The 18225-nt window shown below is 35.8% G+C and overlaps 1 pseudogene; it reads right to left on the reverse strand.

Annotated features, from left to right (window-relative positions):
- Positions 1–13159: 13159 nt before the first annotated feature.
- LOC110923920 lies at positions 13160–16516 on the reverse strand (annotated as a pseudogene).
- Between the last annotated feature and the right edge of the window lie 1709 nt (positions 16517–18225).

Below are 18225 nucleotides of genomic sequence, written 5' to 3' on the forward strand. Positions count from 1 at the left end.
ACCTTTCAAGTCGATCGATCGAACGTTTCGTTCGATCGGCTAGCTCACTCGATCGGCTAGCTCACTCGATCGGCTAGAAACTTCAGAATTGGTCCTCCACTGAATGTCACTCGATCGAACAGTCTGTTCGATCGGCTGGCATTCTCTACTACGAACGAGTTGTGAAAACGATTAAGTGTTGAAGCATAGTATCTCATGATCCGAACAGTAATGTTCACCAATCGAGTGCCATATTCGATCGAACACTACTTCGTCAATACTATACCTCAAAAGTTTGGAAAAGTGAGACGTCATGTGCTAGCCGATCGGCTGGCCCGGTCGATCGGCTGGTGTGTCCGATCGGCTGGGCTGTTCGATCAGCCTAGCCGTTCGGCCAGCAAGTCTGACCTGGTCGGCCTTTCGTCTAACACTTGGTCGTCTGGTTACTTGTCATTATATCGAGGTAGTTTGATAACGAGTTGAACTATGATACCTTCGTTCTTACCCGTCTCTCTGGCTCGGACAGGAATCACCCAAGTCCAGCCGGTGAACGGTTCGGAACGTTGGTTTAGAGTCTAACCCAAAATCGGTGAACCCTATTCATAGAACCCGAATCTTGAACCTTTTAACTTGTTAGAATGATTAGTTAGCCGGTGCAAGCTCCGTTTCTATCGGTTTGAAGGCGTTGAGTGTAAAAGAGTTGAAAGAAAGTTGGGATTCCTTCTTTCAATCCTTCACAACTTGTGGATGTTTAGATCTTTGATAGATTTTAACTTGTTTATGTGGAAATCGGTTAGATCTAAGCTAATCATAGTCGAATGAGGCCAAAACATGAGGTTCTTCAAGAACACCATGATGACATCACCCAAGAACACTTAGATCTTGGTGATTTCACGGTTAGAATCCATGTTTTGAAAGATAGAAAGGTGTAGAATCAAGTAATGATAAAAAACGTACAAGAATTAGAGTGAAAACTTACCGGGATTGAGAGAAATCTGAGAAAAGGTGAAGAAGATAGCTGGTTCGGTCAGAGCTTTCCAAAAATGGAAAGTATGACAATGACAGCCCTATTTATAGGCTCCAAAAGAGGAAAGTGGCAGCCGATCGGCCAGGAGCTCCGATCGAGTGGGCTGCTCGATCGGCTGGCAAGATGCTAGCCGATCGGCTGGCCTGTTCGATCCGGATGCTTCCTGTTCGATCCGCGACCCACTTCGAGTATTTTGCGACGATTTCCGACGTTTCGATTTCGATGGACGCTGATACGAATACGATAGGGTTCCTAGTCAAATTACTTTTAATCCCAACCACTATATCTACATACAAGCATCTACTTTTCGCGCTCCGATGTCGGTTTTGATTGAGTTTGATTGTCTTTCGAGTTTCGATTCGATTTTCGATTGATTTGCTTGAATACCACACCAACATAAAATAAACACGCACAAGTAACACATAAGGCACACACACGTATAACAGTACCATAATTCGCATGATTCGAGTCTCGAGTTCGATGATTGTTAGATCGGTTTGATTACTGATTAGTTAACTTTATCGCACTGTTACTTCCTACTATTCACAGTCGTAGATCGGTTCGCGTTAAAAACACATTCGATTACTTCGATTCTTGGTGATTACAACACTTACTCCACATAATACAACTAAAACATAAAATCGACTATTTACAGTCAAAGAAGGTCAAAGTTGACTTGGACTTTGACTTTGACTTTGACATTCGAAAACACGGGGTGTTACACGTATAGGGAAAATAAGCTAAGAGTATTTACCTGAGCTAAATATAAATTCAATCCCAGCCGTATATCAAATCAGCAAGCACACGTACTTCTACTGGGGCTCCTAATCTGGAACGAAGGTTTTTAATAACCTGTTAGATTCCTAACGGGTCTTAACTAAGCCTATGCTTAAACCGGTTAGTTTTTAGGAAAGGTTTACGGTTCATAACGCAAGATTAAGCGTAGACCGGATTAGAATGTGATTTAGACCCAACAAGTTTGGTGACTTGTATAATTTGGGTAAACTAAACACATTCTAGATTTTGAGGTGAAAATGATAAGGTTTGACCCGTTTCGGTTACTTTATGCAAACTAGACACGTAAACCGATCCAAACGCGAAACGTGCGTAACGGGTAACCATAAGAGTCATATACAGGTTTCCTAAGTTAATATGCCTTAAATATGATGTGATATCAGTAAGATACCTTCCGTTATGCCCAAAAGGAATTTAAAACCAATTTATGCCCCGAAGGGGTATTTTAGTCATTTAAAAGGTTATAAAAGAGATCAAATATAAATCCGAGGTTCACGTCTGATTTGATTATTAAAAATACTTAATTTACTAAATTATATCAGTAGGGTATTATATATATGTGAAATTTATCATTTATAACCAAACTATGTACCGTAGGGGCATTTTGGTAATTTCAAATAGGCTTAAAAGGTCAAAACTGGAAACCCGAGTTTAAAACTTTTCCTTACTGTTAAAATGTAAAAATTTACTGAATATATCAGTAGGCATCAACCCTTATATGTTTAAAATAGTTTTGATACATACTATGTGTTAAAAACGCTTAAAAGGCGATTTAGAGCCATTTCCGGGTTTTCAAAGAAAAGCTGATATTTTTATTATTCCAGAAGGCTCAAAATATTTTGTTTATAATATTAGATAGTAGAAAAAGTTTTGGGGTCAAAAGAATTTGTAAAACTCATTTTATAGCCCAAAAGGGCAAAACCGGCAATTACCGAATCAAGCTTAAAACCCTATGTTATGCTCATCCTAAAAATAATTAAAATTCTTCAAAAATTCCAAAATATTATTTTATATCAGTGGGTAAAAAGTTTGGTATCAAAAATTGGGTTTAGATAGGTTATACGCTAATTACGCCGTTTAATTAATAAAAAGCTTTTTAATTACGCTATTAAGCATAACTCCTAATCTAGACCTCCAACTGATGTCAAATTTTAGGGACATGTTTATATATCAGTAATAAAGGTTTCTATTCTTTCACATTTTCAAAAATATCATTTCATGGTCAAAAGGGCATAACGGTCAATAGTTAGGCATATAACGGAAACTTGCAATGAATAGGATACTAAGGATCTAGGTTGTATAACCTCATAGGGTTATACTAAACCTATAATATGGTCCTAATGGAATCCTAAGGCATACCTAAACTAAGCTAAATCGGGTCAGAACTGAAAGTCAAAGCAAAAGTCAACTTTTGCGACTTTCGGTTCCGAACCGAGCCTATACTTAGAATTGTCGGGTTGAACATGCTTAGGCATGTTCAACTAATATTTACCAAATTATTAATGTGGCAAAACTGATTTTATGACTTTTAATTTAATAGTTATGCATTTTATTTAAAACTAACCCGTTTGACTTTCATTTGACCCGACAATTAAACTAAGTAAACGTGGTAATTAGGAGGCGCCCTTTTGAGGGTTAATCACCTACCTAATTACGGTCACGTAGCCACGTTCGTTGCGAACCATGGCTTAGCCGTTTAAAATTAAAGCGTTTATCGCAAACGCTTGACTTTCGGCATAAAACGCTAAATAATTAAACTAAGCACGAAGGAACACTTACAAAGGGTCCAAAGGACAGAAGGAGGTTCTCAAGAAGCTGAAGATCCTCCAAGAATTAGAGAACAAGCAGAAATGGAATGAGGTGTGAATGAAAGCCAAGATCAAGTGGGTTTATATAGGATTTCAAGAACCGTTAGGATCGTTTCTCGTAACCCGTGCTTCAATCTTGGCCCTCCATGTGTGCCCAAGGTTTCTAAATACAATGGGTGTTGAAAACCAGCTTATGGTATTGAGAATTTTACCTAAAAGCCCTTGAAAAATGACAAAAATGCTGAAATTATGAATCTGCCCAGACCTGGGCGTAGGCTACGCTGCAGGGGGCGTAGCCTACGGCCTGCACAGCTCCAACAATACTTTCAAAAGTGCAGTTTTGGTCCCTGCTTGCATAATAATGTGTTTCTGACACATCTAAGGCCTGTTAACATCATTTAAATGCTCTAACATGATGCCTAAATATAGGGACATGAAACATGCCCAAAAACATGTCGGATGTCAGTTCGTTTGGCCGTACGGTCACGTTGTTCGTCTAATTACGACGAAACATGGACGGACGCGAAAAACGATCCAAACTATGCGACGAATGGAATTTTATCAATCCAAACACTAGAATAAAATATCTTAGTGCTTACATAAATTTTTGGGTGTCCGGATATATTCAGAATGCAAGATATGCGCGAAAGTGCAAACTTGTGCACCTTTTGACACTTTTAGTCCCTGCATGACATAAAAGTTTATTTTTGCGCACCAAACACTGCTAAGCCTATATCTAAGTTATAAAAAGGATAAATAGGGTATGTTTAACTTATGGAAATATTCCGGAAGGTCCGTTACCATACGATTCGACCTACTTTTGCAGTTTGACGCAATTAGTCCTTTAATTGCGCATTGTAGCGTGAAATGTCATTTAATGATATCCAAGCCTTCTATGGCCCATAATGGGCATTCCCAAGCATATACTTAAATATTACTACGCTCTCGTTTGCCTAGATGGTCACCGAAAGGCGTAGATTCAAAAGTTGACGCTTTAGGTCCCTCTATTGCGCAAACTTGCGCATCTCATCGTTTAATAGCATTGAAGCCTCAACTAATCCATATTAGACCTTCTTGAAAGTATTATTGAACATCACGATGCTTCGGGCTTGCTAAAAGGTCATTCAGAGGTATAATTAAACATATTGACACTTTTAGTCCCTCTAACTTGCAAAGTTGCGCGTAACTTTACTTATAGGCATAAAAACCTTAGATGGCCATTATTTGGCATTCCCGAGAGTATAATCAAATATCATGAAGCTCCCGGTTGGTTAAAAGGTCACTCAGAGGTAAGAATTAACATGTTGACGCTTTTAACCCTTTATTGCGCAAACTTTCAATTAATTACTCAAACGGCTACACTTGATCAACAAGTGGTCATATGTGAGTATAATCATCGTGAGAGGTTATTTAGAAACTTATTTTAGGTATGCTAACTCTTCCAATCCTTTCATAATCAAAGTTTTTGATTTTTCGAGAAAATTAGTCCCTAAATTTCAATGTTTGACTTCATTAAGGTTCATTACACGTGTCAATACTTCATTGGACGTGATTTTACGAGGTGTTACACCACATTAGGCCCACTTACCTTATCAACCTCGTAAGGCCCCAAATAGTTGTTCTGTGACCCACGAACCATGTCCTCAAGAATACTTGGGTTCGACCACTAAATCTTAGCCCATTAACACTATGGACTTTTATATCAATTGGACTCGTTTTTAACCACTATGCACTAACCCATTTCCTTGCAACTCCAAAGCCCAAATGGATTCCTTCCATAAGACTCACTTAGGGCTACCCATGAAACCAAGCCCTTGGTAAGCCTGATTGTAATCCCAACCCTAATTGTCTATTTTCGCCATGCAAAACCCAATGATCACCATAGTAGGCATGCATGTAATCCTTCTCTTACTCAAACTCGAGGATCCATTTCCATAATCCTGAACTCGCTCCATTAACTAGGACCAAACCCTCGAACCAACGAATCTCCATGTAAAGGATCACCCTCTTGAGGATCAACCCTAATACCAATACTTGTTCCGATAGCACCAATACCTCAGCTAGTATCGGTTAATTACGGATCGAAAACCAAAAAAATGAATCCTAATGACCGTTTTAATAATATTGATACCTGTATTGTTGTTGTTCGGTGTATATCTGTTTGTTCCTTACGATACCAGTATTCGGTGTAGTTTACGAAATAAGAAATATTTCAGTAAAACTTATATCATAATTGTGCGAAAAAATAATACAACATTGTATATTTAGTTTTTTCAGAAGTTAACAAAAGACAAGTTATTAGAGAAAAATATAATAATTAGAAAAGTGAGTTGGTTAAAATATATACCTTCTATAGTATAAGGGGTACAACTGAAACTATGAAACAACAAATAATTAAATATTATTGTTCATTTAAATGAAATTGTAATATATATGTTTTCACTAAAATTTATATCCGAACGGTGATAAAAATAATTAGACATAACCGCGTATTTAGTTTTTTTTTAATTAAATGTTAACGAAGGTACATTATAAAAGAAAGGTAAAAAATTAAATTATAATGGGTTAGAATTATATATTATTTATATTTCAATGGGTGACGTTGGAACTTAAACAATATAAAATATCTACTACTCATCGAAATGGACTTTAACATATATAATTTGAGGTAACTAATAGATCAAACAAAACTTTGAAAAGTTGAACGCATTTCAGCATCGGATGATTTCATTTGGACACCTTATGCCATGCTAGTCAAACCAGAAGTCATGCCCATCAGCCCGACACCATGCCAGTCGGGCCGAAGTCACGCCATCAACCAATTTGCAGAAAAACTTGAACTTTCAAATGTTGTTAGATCATCTACACCAGTCTCCTTTTCCCCTAGCTGTGACAATGTTGCAAACGACTGCTGTTCGGACGGGTTGATGTGTATGAAGTCTGGAAGGAAATTCAGGAATCTGGACTTGGGTCTGGACTGGAAAATGGGGTCCTCTTTTAGCATACAAATATTATATGGCTCAAACTATTGGCACACCAAAGGTATAGTGTATAGGGTTGCATAAAAATCAGTGTCTGACTGAGTTCAGTTCTAATGTGGCTGCTCCTATCCACTGCGTATAGGTCTATGCACAGTGTATATAAAGGGTCGAAAAGACAATATTGTATAAATGTTTCTTAAAAAACACCCTTTATGTACGCTGCGTATAGGCCTATACGCGGCATATATAAAGGATCAAAAAGACAATTTTACCCTTGGGTTGGGCTGCGTATAGCCCCCAATCCAGGGGTAAAATGGTATTTGTTACCAAACTTGCCCCACATATACGTCACATACAGGGCTATACACGGCGTATAGTAAAGAAAACCATTTTACCCCTGGATTGGGGGCTATACACAGCCCAAACTAGGGGTAAAATTGTCTTTTTGACCCTTCATATATGCTGGGTATAGACCTATATGTAGCGTATATAAAGGGATTTTTTAGAAACATTTATACAATAATAATCGTTTTGGTAAAGTTTTATAAAAAAAGTTTTCTATTTTAAATAAATAAAAAAGTAAGTATTTCTTACAAACTTTTTATACAACATTAATCATTTTTATACGATAAATATCGTATCGTATCGTATTGTGATATCGTATTGTATAGTGTAGTATATGTACCGTATAGGTGTAGTAACGTATACTATAAGTCCTGTGTAAGCCTTGTATAGAACTACAGATGTAGTATCATAGGCATATTATACTACACTATACAATATGATACGATACTATACGATATGATATAACACCCGTATAGGTCTCGTATAGTACTATAGGTGTGGTTTACGTCTCGTGTAGGCCTATAGGGATATACAAGATCTATAGGGAACCTATACGAGACTTATACTTTACACTATATGATACGAGATGCAATACGATATGATACGAAACTATAGGATACCATACGACTCCCGTATAAGCCTATAGGTGTAGTATAGGTCCCTTAAAGGCCTATAGGTGTGGTTTAGGTCCTGTATAAGCCTATAGGCATATACAAAACCTATAGGAAACTTATACGAGACTTATACTACACACTATACGATATGATACTATACGATACGATACGATACAATACAATACAATACGATACGATACTACAGGATACCATAGAACACCCTTATAGGCCTATAGGTGGTGTATAGGTCTCATATAGGCCTATAAGTCTCGTATAGACCTTGTATAGGCCTACGGATGTAGTATCGTATTGTATAGTGTTGTATAAGTCTTTGTATAGGCCTGTATGTGTAGTATAATATCATATCTTATCGTATCGAATAATGTATATAAGTATCATATAGGTCCCCTATAGGTCTTGTATACGCCTATAAGCCTATACATGTGTTGTATGGTATCCTATAGTATCGTATCGTATCGTATAGTATCATATGGTATGGTACGGTATGGTATGGTACGGCATGGTACGGTATGGTATGGTATGGTATGGTACGGTATGGTATGGTATGGTACGGTACGGTACGGTACGGTACGGTACGGTACGGTACGGTACGGTACGGTACGGTACGGTACGGTACGGTACGGTACGGTACGGTACGGTATGGTATGGTATGGTATGGTATGGTATGGTATGGTATGGTATGCTATGGTATGGTATGGTATGGTATGGTATGGTATAGTATAGTATAGGCCTATGCGGGACCTAAACTACACATATACGAGACCTATAAGCCTATACGGGACCTAAACTACACATATACGAGACTTATAAGCCTATACGGGACCTAAACTACACATATAGTCCTATACGAGACTTATACTATAGCTATAGGCCTACGTGGGACCTATACTACCTCCATAGGCCTATACGGGACCTATACAAGACTTATACTACACCATAGGATACGATACTACACCTATAAACCTATACGAGACGATACTATGTAACGCCCCAAAACTCGAATATTTATATTCTCTATATGATTCCATATGATATAACATGAAATAAATTAACTAGGTTCTTTGAGGTAACTAAGTTACTTAAGCTAGTTAACTTATAAGTTTAATAACTAGGGATGAATTCTTGTGGCTAACAAACAAAACTATAGGGCAAGAAGGGGTCAAATTGGAAAGTCTTTTAACAAAAAGATGGGGAAAAGGAAAAGCCCATTCTTGGGCAAAGCATATGTCGACACACACACACATAGTATGTGTGTGTGTGTTCTTGTGTGAATCAAAGGAGAAGGAGAAGAGAAGGAATTCGAAAATTTCATGGATAATCTATGGGTTTGGAAGTGTTCATCATCTCCTAAGCATCAAGTAAGTACCCGAATTTCCTCTTGAATCTTTTTAGGTGAAGTTCTTAGTGGGTTTTGAGGAATTTACCTTAATTGGCTAAATTGGGAGAATGGGGTGGTTGAATTTGGGTTTAGATGCATTTAATCTAGTGTCAATAATGATTTAATCGCCTAAAATTGGAATTTTAACGAGAGAATCCATGTTCAAGAACTTTGGGGTTTTTGATGGTTTATGGTTTAATACGAATGAGTTGGGAGAACTAAAGATTTTATTATGTTTGATGTTTATGTATAATTCATGCCTATTGTTTAGTAAGAAAATGGATGTTGATGGCACGAGTTAAGTAATCAACCATGAATGGGTTGTACACTGTGCTTAGATAGTAGTACGCACACAAGGTGTTTAATGAAATGTCTAAATGACAATATTATGTGAAATTGTCTTCAAGTAATAGAGGAGTATGTAAAGAATGTTGAAATAATGTATTTTATAGTAAAATATCACGAGGAATATGTCCTTAATGAAGTCCATGTAAGAACGTAGTTAATGTGTGATTTGGTAGGAGTGCGCTTTATGAGCTTGCACAATATGCTTGATTGATGTAACGCAGACATTGCGGATTGTTTGATTACCTATTAGTGGTTGATAAGTAAGGGTGAAACAAATGAGATCCTAGAAAGCGGTAATGTTGGAATGATTTTGGGTTAGCTAAGTATGTGATACGGTGCTAGTTGGGAAGTTATGATAATGCTAACGCGAACAAGTATACATGAAACTAGGTGATTATGTGCTCGTATGTGCGTCACTACATGAGTATGACATGAATATAACGTTTGTAGTATAACCCACTACAATAAGATAGATGTAAAAGATTAAGTTGAAAGTTCATATCATAAGCAGTTGACTTTCTGAAAGTCAACTGCACATAAACAACATGGTTAGACTTTTTGCCATAAATGTAAGATTAGGGATAATCGTGTGATATGCGTTGGGAAAATGATGTGTTATGTTTAAATAGGAGTTAAATTGCATAAACGTGGAACAATGTGATTATCATTTTGTGTCTTATGCATGTCAATGAATGATTGACTAATGAAAGCAATGCAACTAAGAATTTGAAATGAATATCGATATGGATGAACATGCATACTAACAAGTTATGAAAATGATGGTATGAAAGAATAGGAATCACATTAGCACGGACTCAATCACGGAAGGCTAGAGAGTCGAAGGGAGGGAAGAAGACGAGCGTGAACATGGACGCTAAATGTAAGTGATTTCCGGAATCACTTCTTATTTTGTTTAAGTAAAGTTATGTATATATTATTTACGTATGAATAATTAAAATCAAGTTAGGATTTGCAAATAATGGAAATGCTATGATGAGAATGGTTGTAATGGTCGTACGATGTCAACCCGGTGAGACCTCATCATAGGGGCAAATGGGTCAAAACTTTAGTTGAAAGATTTAGCCAAAGACTATGGAGATTGGGTTAGAAAAGGTATGGAATGAATTGAGGATGTGAATAATGATTATTTCACCTCTTAGAACCCCTGGAACACACACGGTTAGTGAGTAGAATGAACAAACTCATGCACAGTGTGTAGGCTTAGAGACGCAAAGCAAGTAAGTACATTTAAATTTTAAGGTTTTTGTAGAACGGATAATGAAACGAGATGTTATGGAATTAAACGAGATGTTATAGGATGTTATGGAATGTTACGGGATGCTACGGTATATTACGGGATTATGGGTCAGTTCGAGTCAGAACGGAGCTTGGAAACAAGTCTTACAAGCTTAAACAAAGGAAAACAGCGTCGGTAACAAAGAGGGGGCGTTGCCGACGGCCCCTATGGCATCGCCGACTCTGCCTCTAAGTTCCGACGCCATAAATTGTTGTCTACGCACTTTCTGATGACACGATAATGCACGGGCCGTCGCCGACGCCGCCTGCAGGTCTGAATTGGTTTTACATACCGCGAGTCCCGTACCTCCTTAAACATGTTCCGTGACCCCACTAAAACCCTAAAAGGTGATAAAACTGATAAAAGGTTATAGGTGGATTGTTATATGCGTGAATAAGTATGATAATTGAATGTAAATAAGTCAATCAAGACTTGTATATGTGTTGAAGATATGTAATAATAGTGGGCATAAGTAACGTGAACTTATATATGTGATATATGTAGAGGACTGGTTGGCATGTAATTGGTTTTAGGAAGTGCATACACGTGTTGTAGTTGAATGAATGTATACCAATGATATGTGTTCATGAGAACATGTGAATTTTCAATTTGTTGAGATTATGTGTTACTAATCGTGTTCCGTTGAGAAAGAAATGTAATGCAAATATAAGAACGTTGGGCTCTTGAGGAATCGGTGTCGAATTTGGAGCAAGTGGATTCAACATGATAATCGAATGAAATAGAATTATGTAGCTAGAATGCTATACGGTCTTTAAATATATGTATTTCATTTTGTATGATGTTATCAATTACTAATGTATTGATTGTATATGGTGACCGCATGATTTGCACAGATTTTCTCTATGGCCATCAAGGACAAGCGGGTATAGATCGAGTCAAAGAGCAAGGATTGTACGGGAAGGGTGGTCACGTAGTTTGTAATTATATATTACATTTGATAAGTTAATTAAGACTGAATGTTGTAATTCTTTTCAATAGAGCATTTGACATTTTATAAATGAACCTTCAAGTATGTCAAATAGTTAATAAGGAAAGAAATTTTTATGTCTGTATTTCCACTGCGTCTTTTTGGTTAAAACGTGTTAGGGTCTTACATACTACCCATATATGCCTATACATGACTTATAGTACACTATTCGATACGATACGATAGGATACAATATTATATTACACATCTGGGCCTATACGAGATCTATACTACACTATATGATACGATACTACATCCATAGACCTATACGAGACCTATATTATACTATACGATAGAATATTTAACAATGTTTTTTACTACACTATACGATACGATACAATATTATATTACATGTATAGGCATATACGAGATTTACTACACTATATGATTCGATGCTACATCCATAGCCCTATACCAGACATATATTATCTATTTTTAAAAATTATTTATTATAAAAGTTTGCTAAAACGATAAATAATATATAACAATGTTTTTAAAAAAAAATAAAAAAAAATACAACCTTTATATACGCTGCGTAGACCTATACACGGCGTACATAAAGAGACAAATTCTCACACATATTAGAGATTCTCTTGGAAATTGAAAAAAATGTGGCTATAAGGAGCGTGTAGACCTATACGCAGTGTATATCAAGCTAGGATTTGGTGTGTAAATAGGCATTTTGGTGTGCAAATATGTATACCCTATTATATATTTAAAAGTTTGTTGATGTGGAAAAAGTTTGGAGCTTTTTTCACTGATCTTCACTTTTTTTTGGTTGAACAATCCATATCTTGTTAATACTTCGTTTCCTACTTGTACTATATTCAATTCACATGTCTGATTGATGGAAAGTACAAATTTAATTGAACAAAAAAAAAAACACCGTAGTTCTAGAATTTGTCTAAGGCTATTGGAGGGTTATACATCGGACGGATATGCGAGTGAGGTGCCTAGCGTCTTTATTTTGATATTTTCCAGTGAATTCCATGTCACGCGAATCCAAATTTTTTTTTTTTTTTTTTTTTTTTTTAAGTCTTGTGTTATAAGTACATTATATTTTTTTTTGTTTTTTTATGGCTTGCTAATAAGTCACACATTCTCTAGATCTCCTACTAAATATATATATTTTTTCAGTGTGGATATTTAACTCCTCAATCTCATGAGAAATGACACGTTTGAATACACCCTGCTAGACTAGACTACAAGTTCTTTTGTGAGTTCATTACATTTTGTTAATTATAATTTGAATCACGATCGAGAAGCTTTAGGATGTTAGTCACTTGCATCCTATTCTCTACTAGAAAAAAGCTGTTTTTGCGACAGCAATATTTGTAGCAAATGTGGGTAATGTCGGAAACTCGTAGGATTTTTTTGTTATATTTTAAGTTAGAAAGTCGTCATAAAAGTGTAAAAATATCGAGTTGTGGGAAAATTGTCGGCAATATTTGTAGCGGCAACATTTGTCCCGGCTATTGCCCCGTTTTCTGTGTACGGGTTTCTTATTTGCTTTCTTTGTGTCAATGAAATTTAAAAAGAAAAAATTACCCGGTTGAAATTAAGGAGACTTTTATTTATTGTATGTGATCAACAAAGCATGCAGAATACTTGTTTGTGACTGCATAACATTCAACAAGCCAACAATGATACATTATATATTTATATTAAATTTACATCTCCTTTTTCTTAACTTGCAGCAGTGCAACGAGTCCTTATAATTCCATTAGTACCAGTAAGGACATCATTTCACCCATCTTTATCATGGCTGCAGCAAAATCAGAATCAAACGTGGAAGGATTGTTGACATACTCAGTCACGATGCTATCAGTTGAGTCTCTGTTAAAGAGCACCTGGTCTGATATAAGAAGACCCTTGTTACTGACTAGATTCTTGAAGTAGTTGTTGTCGAATCTATTTGGTGTCACTAAATCAAGTGGTTGTAGGTTACTATCGCCATTAGGTGCAGTCGGTGGGCAACTTTCAGTAAGGGAGCTATTAAAAGCAGCATCTATATTTAAAGAACTGTTATATATCCTTCCCCTAAACCTAACACATCTGGCCTGCCCGATTGTGTGAGACCCTGCAAGAAAATAATTATTGTACAGGTTTAACAGCAATTGAATATATATGAAAAACTAAATTACAATAGTTTTATGTTGTATATTTATAAATTTAATTTTTTTTTAATTTTAATGTTTGTTTAATTGAAACTTTAATAATTTTATTCTTTAATTGAACATAATGTAAAATATTATTTTATTTAAAAGAATGTAATTCGTTTATTTGTTTATACGTTCTTTTAATTAGTGGGCACAAAAATATGTGATTTTTTAAATTATACTTTTGCACAAGAATTCCAATGATCCTATGTCAATATGGCAAGATTGCTTTTTAGTTTAACTGAATGGAAAATCACAAATATACACATTTAATTAAGGGACATAAAAGCTAAATTAAACGCTGGAAGTTTTTGTGTAGAGACTTCACATAAAGGAAAAACGATCATCTTTTTAAACGAGTATAACTTTTTTACATCATATACTATTTTTAAATTACACCAAATCAAAAAGTATTTTATTCTTTTTAATTTGATGTAGATTTTTTTAAAGAACATTGTCGTTTTAAATTACACCAAATCAAAAAATATTTTATTCTTTTTAATTTGATGTAGATTTTTTTAAAGAACATTGTCGTTTGAAAAAATTATGCCTGTTTAAAATCGTGAGAGAAAAAAACAGGAAAATGCTACACGACCTTTTCTTCTCGTCCTAAAGAAACAGGAAAATGCTACACCACCGTTGCTTCTCGTCCTAGCCAATTCGGTTTAGACACTTCCTCCCCATGTGAAGTCTCTATATAGCTGGTTTCAGTGTTTTCATCTGCTAAATATCTATTTTTATTGGTTCTCAAGGTGGGTCTCACAAAACTTGGAAAAGGATGAGGCCCATGCATAACCGTTTCCAATGTTTATTTTCGCTTTTTATCTCGGATGGATGTAAATGTTTGTGATTTTCCCTTAATTTATTCTTTATGATATTGCAGTGGCTTAAACTTTTTGGACACTTGCCATTTTATCAATGGGTGTATTTTCTTATAAATCTTTTGTTAATATTGTTGGTTAACATGGTTGTTAGTAAATCTTTTGTTAATATTCTTGGTTAACATGGTTGTTAGACTTAGTGGTATGGGCGGTGCCCCATCCACATAAGCGGCAAAACACACGATAGCCCCCTCCCCTATCATTGTGGCACCATTCGAGGGGCATTATTGGTCAACCGTGACCACAATAACTAGCGGAAACCGGGCGAGTTTGGTAGGCCATTATGAAAAGTGACTGCTGATCAACGGTCATTTTAGAAAGAAAAAAAAATCAAATTCTTTTACTTTTCCATATAAACACACACATTTATATTTTTACTCAATTTCTATGCTCTCAAAATCTCTAATCTCAAATGGCGCGATGTTGGACCCAAGAAGATGATATCGCTTTAAGCACGAGTTGGGTGGAAGTTGTTGAGCTAGGGATGACTTCATATTCACATCAATCCTGGAACCGGGTTAAGTCTACATTACATCAACATGTGGGTGAAAACCGTCATAATATCAATTCAATATTAGGAAGGTTTTTGCTTCTACGAATAAAGTGTACAAAATTTGAGATTTGCTATGTCCATGGGTTGAACCATAAGGAGGGTTTACTTGAAGATGAAGCGATTGCCGCAACCCATAGCGAGTTCCAAAAACATCACAATATTCAGTTTGTTAACGTCGCGACTTGAAGAATTTTGAGAAACCATCTTGTCGTTTTTATTGTAACCAACAATGTATTGTTTTCTTTTTTTTTTTGGTTTTTTTTTTTTTTTTGAAATTATGTTAATATTATTTTTAAGTTGGTAGTTTATTTTTTACTTTATTTTTTTATTTTATTTTATTTTTAGTTCAAATGTTATACAAAATCAAATTTAAAAAATATATATATGATTTAATAATGATTGAGAGGCTTATTCCATTGGTTTGGTGTTATTAAAACAACAGAATAATACCTCTATTTACGTGACGCTAAGGTATAAGGTACGCTAAGGTATAAGGTAGTGCAATGGAGTTCCTTGGGGTATATTCTATGCCACTTATCCTTATTGTGATTTTGCATGTATATAATAATACAAAGGAAGAACAAAGAAGCATATCAAACCTGATAAGGCTACCATTTCTCTTGCGTTGAGTCCCTTACGACGAAAGTTATCAATGAGTTGATTTAAATTCATATTCCCTCTTGGAAGATCAGTAATGGCTTCAGATCTCTTCTTCCAAGTCTTACTGTCCATGATGGACCCCTCACCTACAAAATATAGTCATACACTGGCTACCTTAATTTACCAGTAAATAGTTACAGGTTTTATGAACCCATATTTTACATGTAACTAATTTAGTTATGTCCTTACCGCCACGGTAGCATCTCGAGCTGCAACCGCAAGTATATCCGCACACGAAACAACTCCAGGACATACCCGCTCGACTGCAGCTTTAACAGCATCTATAACTTCATAGCCCAACACACCATCATTGGCTGGTGATGCCTTCTCACTACCAGCACCTTCTAGCAAAAGAGATGCATCACAACCCTGAAGAATTATTAACCAGATTAATAATTTAAAACTGCTTGTTCTTATGTCTAATCACCAAAAAAAAAAAAGAACCATGGATTAAAGAGATGAATCATAACCTGAACGAAACAATCATGAAAGTGAAGGCGAACGAGCAAGGCTGCATTCCGAGGATTACTAGCCACCGCGGCCCAAACAGAACGTTTGATACTTGCAAGTGCTTTAGGGCATGTTTTATCGTAAAAATTGACTGTCAAGTTGCATGGCATGACGTAGTTCAATGATAGAAGTAAAATAAATGCAGGAATCAAAATAGTTTCCATATACTTGTAACTGCCCATATTATTAGAGAGAAAAAAGCTTGAGCCTCTTGTTTTTCAAGAATAAGCGTAGCTTAATTTGAGTATGAAGAGTGATGTACTACTATATATACATGAATAATTACCCTTATTTGTCTTTTAAAAACTGAGAAATTAATCCACGAAGGTAGTCATTTTGCATTCATTGATTCTTGGTTTTTATTTAGTGGTTCTTGGGTCCATACTGACATAAATAATCCTAGATGCCCTAGTCGTGTAGAGTGTCATGTTTCACCTCCATTTCATCTTTCGTTACATCTCTCTTCTATGTTATAAGCGTCACGTAAACTTTTTCTCTCTAAGGCATATCCTGCTCATCTCTTCCATCCCTGGCTAGCTTAAACTCGTTTTAAATAGAACATTTAAAATGAATTGGAACAAAAATTAAAAAAAAATATATATTAAAATTGAAAAAGGTATACGAAGCAACTAAAATTACAAGTAAAAAAATACTTTTCAAATTCAAAATAAAAAGAAAACTACTTAATCGTCCATTTTTTATATAAAATAGTACAACTAAATAAAAATCAACGTATTTTTTTGAATCTATTTTTACATTTTTAATCTGCTTGACCTTTTGTCATAAATAAACAACGTACGTTTATCTTTTATTTTATAAAGTATGTTTAATTTAGTTTCTTAAGAAAATGACCTTTTTATCAACATATCTATTTATTTTATACAACACGTTAACAATTATTTTATTATTAATATATACAACACGTCAAGAGAAGCAATGTATTGGCCAGTAAGTTGATGATCCCCCATTAGAGCTATCCAAACCACTCGACGATCGAGGATCGCTCGACGATCGCTCGAAAAATGCCCGAAAAATGCTTGTTTGATTATTGCTCAGTTTGTTGTAACACCTTGTAAAAACGCGACCAATATAATGAAGACACATGACATGCACTTTAAACGTGTAATGGATTGTTCTAGAGAGACTAAAATTGTCAAACAATGTAAATATGTGAATAAAGGGATCCAAAGTGTCAACATGCCATTCTTGTGCCTCTGATTGACCTCACACGACGTTCATATTCTTTAACGAATAATTTATCAAACATTGGAAGTCGTTTGTGTTAAAAATAAGGATCTTGCGAAACATAGGGGTTAAAAGTGTCAACATGTTAAAGTTACCTCTGAGTGACCTTTAACAAACCCAAAAACATTGTAAATAATTTAATATTTCGCTCACAAGAATATTAGATATTAATTTTGTGGAGTTCCGTTGAGTACAAGACTTTTCGGGTGATCGTATGAGTAACCGGGAGCTTAACGGAGTTAGTTTGTGACCCAAGGCCCTTAAAAGTTAACTATGGGGGTCCAAAATGCAATAAATGGAAGTTATATAAAGTTTAAATGGACCAGGGACTGAAATTGCAAAGTTTAAAAGATTTTCCCGGTTTACCAGGTCATCGCGGGCCGCGTAAGCCAAGGCCTAGGCTTACGCGGGCCGCGTAAGCCAAGGCCTAGGCTTACGCGGGCCGCGTAAAAGGCACAGATGCAGAAAAAGATGACAGCTGCATGAATAGCCAGTTGCACCGCCTTAGAAAGCTGGTTTTCGATTTCAAGGACTGAGCCAATAGTACTACATGCATAGGGGACACCTGGGATCATCAGGAATCATTTGTAGACTTGTGTGGAATGATCTTGTGATCTTTAAAGTCCTATATAAGAA

The sequence above is a fragment of the Helianthus annuus genome, chromosome 17 (genome assembly GCF_002127325.2).
Source record: "Helianthus annuus cultivar XRQ/B chromosome 17, HanXRQr2.0-SUNRISE, whole genome shotgun sequence".
In the NCBI taxonomy this organism is placed as follows: Eukaryota; Viridiplantae; Streptophyta; class Magnoliopsida; order Asterales; family Asteraceae; genus Helianthus; species Helianthus annuus.